A 6,506-nucleotide genomic window follows, 5' to 3' on the forward strand; every position below is an offset into this window, starting at 1 on the left:
GTGACCATCTACCTTTCAGCCTTGATCTCTGTCCTCAGGTCCAGACAGAGATGAGTCACTAGGAAGCAGGGTCAGCCTCAGGTACTATTTTATTATTATTATCACTACCTTCATTAGCCAAATCATTCACTGCTTATTAAGCAGTTAGCCAGTGACGTGAGCTGTGCCCTGCACTGACACACCCTGGCCTTGGGACAGTCACAGATCCTAGAATCGATGATGCCACAAAAAGCCAACACGCATTCACCATCCATCCATCATTCCATCATTCAACATTTCTCTTGACATCCACTGTGCCAGACCCTGTGCTAGATGCCAAGTGACACAGAATAAATAAGATACAGTCCCTGATTTCATTGAACATCCTGTCTATGGCAAAGAGAGACACATAAATAGTACTTGTAACACAGAATGATCTGAAGTGTAATAGAAGGAATACAATGGGCAGCAGGAGATAAGAAGAGGAAATGATTAAATCTGCCTGGGGGGTGGGGAATCTGCCTGGAGGTGGGAAAATGCTTCAGCCCAGTGGTGACTGCTCTGACCTAAAGAGAATGAATAGGAGTTTGCCAGGCAAATCAAGGGAAGAACATTCCAGACAGAGGGGATGGTAGGTGCAAGGGCATAGATGTATCAGAGAGCAAAGGTGCTTAGCTAACTACAAGTAGTCTGGGGCCACTGGGGCCCAGGGCAGCAAGAGATGGTAGACAGAGACCATGTCACAGAACAACGGAGCAGAGAAAGGCAACCCCAGGGAGGAGGAGAGACACAGAAGAGGAGAGGGAGGAGGAGAGACACAGAGAGAGAAACATCAATGTGAGAGAGACACATCAATTGGTTGCCTCCAGCATGCGCCCCCACCAGGGCCAGGGATTGAGCCTGCAACTGAGGTAGGGGCCCTTGACCGGAATCAAACCCAGGACCCTTCAGTCCATGGCCAACGCTCTATCCACTGAGACAAACCGGCTAGGTATGCTATTTTGTGTCTTTAAAGGTCAGGGATGATGAATTGGAAAATAAATACCAGCACCTAGACTCCTTCCCCTCCCCAGGGCAGAATGAGAGTGAAAATATAGTCTTGGTTACTTTGGGTTTGCATTTGCTGTTTTTGTTTTTAATATATTTTCATTGATTTCAGAGAGGAAGGGAGAGGGAGAGAGATAGAAACATCAATGATGAGAGAGAATCATTCATTGATAGGCTGCCTCCTGCAGGCCCCCTACTGGGGATGGAGCCTGCAACTTGGGCATATGCCTTGACAGAATGGAACTGGTGACCTTTTGGCTCCTGGGTGGAAGCTCAACTGCTGAGCCACACTAGGCTGGGCTGGATTTAAGTTTTGATGAGAAATCTGGCCTGTGTGTTCTCCCACGGAAATGGCCTAGAGAGAGTTCCCAGTCAACACCCAATGGCACATCCCCATGCTAGTGCCAGGAATATTCATTCCATCAATGATGATTTCCTGAGAGTCTTCTACATACCTTACCTAGCATCATGCAAGGTCCTGGTAATTTAGTCACACAAATGACAATTGTGTGTAATAATAAGTGCATAACTTCTCAAGTCATCTAACAGGTTTTCCAAAGCACACCATCTTTATTTTGGTCTACGTTATTTCCTGTAAAGCATTTATTTTTTCAATTTTCATATTTCCAAACTATAGTTTTAACTAAACCCTTTTTGTATAATATACAGAAAAATACACAAATCAAACCTGTATAGTTTGATGAATTATCACAAAATGAATACATCCCTGTAACAACCACTCAGCTCTAGAAATAGAAGAGCATTAACAACATCCCAGAAAACTTCCCCATCACTACCCTCCCCCTCCCTGCAAAGGACGTCTCTATCATTGATTTCATAAATGAGATTGCTTGTCTTAAACTTTATATAAATGAAATCATACAGAATGTACTCTTTGGAGTTTGTCATTTTTCACTCAATATTATGTCTGAGATTCATTCTTCTGCTGTGTGGCAGTAATCCATTCATGTTCATTGTACAATATACCATTACACTACAATTAATTTACCCACATACTGCTGATGAACATTTGGTTCATCAAATAATATTGCTAGGATTATGCTTGTACATGTCTTTTGGTGCACAGATGTTTGCAGACCTGTTGCTATATAACAAGAACTGGAATTCTAAGTCATAGAAAGTGTGCTCAACTTTTGTAGATCTTGCCAATTTTCCAAAATGGTTGTACCAATCTATACTTCCATAAGTGAATTTTAGAATCTAGATGTAATGTTTTTCCCATTCACAATTACCCAGATGTTCATTAGAACTGTTTTTATTTTTTAAATTTTTATTGTTGAAAGTATTCCATATGTCCCCTTTTCTCCCCATTGAACTCTGCTAGCCCACCCCTGCCCGTTTTTATTTCTCAAATAGATATAAACTTGTGATCACCACAAAGTAACCACTTGCTTTATGTTTTTGAAATATGAGTTATTTTCCCTTTTAAGATATTTTATTAAAATTGAATAAAACAAAATAATATTTATAAAATATATGTAAAGAATAAGAGTACAATGAACCTTCATCATTGTTCCATAGGTCATTATTACCATCAACTTTGAAGTCCCCAAAAGTAATGAGTACCATGAATTTTGGGTTAATAATGTCTTTACTTTTCTTTATGATTTTAAAGCTTACTTATGTATCCCTAAAAAACATTCTTAGTTTGTATTTTTGAATCTTTATATAAATAGAATCTTTATATAGAATCATTATCTTTATATAAATAGAATAACTGTTTTCTGACTTGCTTATTTCCACTCAACATTATATACCTGAAATTATTAGTACTAAATGTCAATATCTTTTTTCTTATAAACAATGAAGCTATGGCCCTAGCCGATTTGGCTCAGTGGATGGAGTGTTGGCCTGTGGACTGAAAGGTCCCAGGTTCGATTCCGGTCAAGGGCATGTACCTTGGTTTCGGGCACATCCCCAGTAGGGGGTGTGCAGGAAGCAGCTGATCAATGCTTCTCTCTCATCAATGTTTCTCTCTACCTCTCTCCCTTCCTCTCTGTAAAAAAATCAATAAAATATATTTAAAAAAACAATGAAGCTTTGAATATTCATGTATACTGTCAAATAAAAACAAATCTGGACTTAATAAGGAGAGACTTTATTTGAAATGATTATGGAAAGGGAGGAAACGAACTTTTGCAATAGAAAAAGGGAAGCTTTTTCAATGGGGGAACACTCTGATCATAAGATCTACACATGTTTCAAGGGTTAGCCAAAAAAGTTATTCTTTCATAGGGAGGAGTAAACAAGGCTAGAAAGAAATGGGTGTGAGGATGTGGTATGACCATGAGTGGCATGATGGGTCAGTAGATCAGAGAATGTTTACCCTGAAGCCAGACTATTCTCTGGAGGGGCTGTTAAGGAGGGGTTGTTTGATGGCTCAAGCTGAGGGGGACCTGGGAGGTCACAAAGTTCAGGGACCTGGGGGAAGGAGAGAAGCTTAACCATAGTTTAGTTAACAAGACTGTTATTATTATTATTTATACTAGAAGCCCGGTGCACGAAATTCGTGCACGGCGGGGGGTTGTCCCTCAGCCCAGCCTGTACCCTCTCCAATCTGGGACTCCTGGAGGGATGTCCGACTGCCATCCCTCTCACAATCCAGGACTGCTGGCTCCCAACTGCTTGCCTGCCTGCCTTCCTGATTGCCCCTAACCGCTTCTGCCTGCCAGCCTGATCACCCCCTAACCACTCCGCTGCCAGCCTGGTTGATGCTTAACTGCTCCCCTGCCAGCCTGTTTGCCCCCAACTTCCCTCCTCTGCCAGCCTGGTCACCCCTAACTGCCCTCTCCTGCAGGGTTGATCACCTCCAACTGCCCTCCCTTGCAAGCCTGGTCCCTCTCAACTGCCCTCCCTTGCAGGCCGGGTGCCTCCCAACTGCCCTCTCCTGCTGGCCATCTTGTAGTGGCTATCTTGTGTCCACATGAGGGCAGGATCTTTGACCACATGGGGGCAGCTATATTGTGTGTTGCAGTGATGATCAATCTGTATATTACTCTTTTATCAGATAGGATAGAGGCCTGGTGCACGGGTGGGGGCCAGCTGGTTTGCCCTGAAGGGTGTCACAGATAAGGGTGGGGGTTCCCTTGGGGTGTGGGGCGGCCTGAGCGAGGGGCCTGTGGTGGTTTGCAGGCCGGCCACGCCTCCTGGCAACCCAAGGGGAGGCCCTGGTATCTGGAATTTATTTTCCTTCTACAATTGAAACTTTGTAGCCTGGGACGGCAGCCATTTCTGGGGCGGCAGCCATTTCTGTGGCAGTTAATTCACCTTCTACAATTGAAACTTTGTAGCCTTAAGCGGGTGAGCCCGGCCAGGGTGTGCAGAAAGCTTTGCTTCCCCTGTTGCCGCCGGCAACCCTGGCCTGCTCTCTCAAGCTCCATTCTGCCACCATTTGTTTCAATTTGTTTACCTTCTACAATTGAAACTTTGTAGCTTGAGTGGAGGCTTAGGCCTGCAACGGCTATGGAAAGCTTGGCTTGCTCTGTTACCTGGGAAACCTTGCTCTCTGTGGCTGTAGCCATCTTGGATTGGGGTTAATTTGCATACTCGCCCTGATTGGCTGGTGGGCGTGGCTTGGCTGGTGGGCGTGGCTTATGTAGCGGAGTGATGGTTAATTTGCATATTACCATTTTATTAGAGAGGATTTTTCCATTGATCTTTTAGAGAGAGGGGAAGAGAGAAAGAAAGACAGAAATATCAATGTGAGAGAAACGCATCCTGCACCAGCCCCCACCAGGGCCCAGGGACGATAGGAGCCTGCAACCAAGGTAAGTGCCCTTGACCGGAATGGAACCAGGGACCCTTAGGTCAGTAGAACCACACTCTATCCACTGAGCCAAACCGGCTAGGGCCTTAACAAGCATTTTGTTGTGATTGATCAGTGAGGACAAACAGACCATCTAAGCGTTTATGAGGTGAGAATTGGAATTTGGAGTCTGTCTATTGTCATAGGTAAACAAGGGGGTGCCCATAAGTTTCATCTGTCACAGAAGGGTGTTTCTTTGCAGTAACCTATGTTTCAGAACCCAGAAGGGTGGGAGGGGCTTCATAACCTTCCCTATTTTCCAGGATCACAGGGTTGGTAAAGTGAAACAACGTTAATAGATGTCCTGATAAACATAAGCAAGAATTTATTTAAAGTATCCTATCTAATAAAAGAGTAATGTGCAAATTGACCATCATTCCAACACAAGAGGGCTGCCCCATGTGGAAACAAGATGGCCACCACAAGATGGCCAGCAGAGGAGGGCAGTTGGGAGGGACCAGGATTGTACAGGAGGGAAGTTGGGGCGACCGGGCCTGAAGAGAAGGGCAGTTGTGGGGGACTCAGGCCTGCAGGGGAGAGCAGTTGGGGGTGACCAGGCCTGCAGGGGAGGGCAGTTAGGGGTGACCAGGCCTGCAGGGGAGGGCAATTAGGGGTGACCAGGCCTGCAGGGGAGGGCAGTTAGGGGTGACCAGGCCTGCAAGGGAGGGCAGTTAGGGGCAAACAGGCTGGCAGGGGAACAGTTAGGCATCAATCAGGCTGGCAGGGGCGTGGTTAGGGGGTGTTTAAGCTGGCAGGCAGAAGTGGTTAGGGGCAATCAGGAAGGCGGGCAGGTGAGCAATTGGGAGCCAGCAGTATTGGATTGTGAGAGGGATGTCCGACTGCCCGTTTAGGCTCGATCCTACTGGGATGGAGCCTAAACGGGCAGTCGGACATCCTTGAGGGGTCCCAGATTGGAGAGGGTGCAGGTTGGGCTGAGGGACACACACCCCTGTGCACAAATTTCGTGCACCGGGCCTCTAGTATACTTATAAGTGAATTGCTGGATCAAAAGATATGTGTAACTTCACTTTTATTGGGCAATGCCAAATTGTTTTCAAAGTGGTTGTACCAGTTCACACTTCCACTAACAGTGTATGGTATCTCCACTTGCTCCACATTATCACCAACACTTAAGGATTAAAATATTTTTTGCCAATCTGGTGGATATGACGTGGGTCTTATCGCCTTTCCTTGATTAATGAGATTAAACATGTTTAAGTCTCTTCTGTGAAGTGACTTCGGCCCACTTTGCAACTGGATTATCTTTTCTTACTGATTTGTGTAGGTCCACTAATATGTCTTGGAAGATAAATGGATGAACGACCTTAAAGTCTCTAAAAGGAGATTAGGTTTGGAAGATCCCCAACAACTAAAAATCTTGAAAACTACGCGCCTCCCACAGGCTTCTAATTTGATTCTCAAGAGTTTATGAAAATCACCCCACTTCTCAGGTGATCTTTCCCATCATCATCGTCTTCTCTCTGTAGAAAAAGTACCCGAACAACTTATCCGGCACCTCTCCAGTTCCAGGTTCCACATCCACATCCACCTCCACAGCCTCGGCAGCCAGATCGGGGATTACACAATTGTGACACAGATCCCAGCGTCACTAGTGCCGTTCTCGCGAGAATTGGTTCAGTGGATCATGTGACAG

This window comes from Cnephaeus nilssonii, assembly GCF_951640355.1.
Source record: "Cnephaeus nilssonii genome assembly, chromosome: 7".
In the NCBI taxonomy this organism is placed as follows: domain Eukaryota; kingdom Metazoa; phylum Chordata; class Mammalia; order Chiroptera; family Vespertilionidae; genus Cnephaeus; species Cnephaeus nilssonii.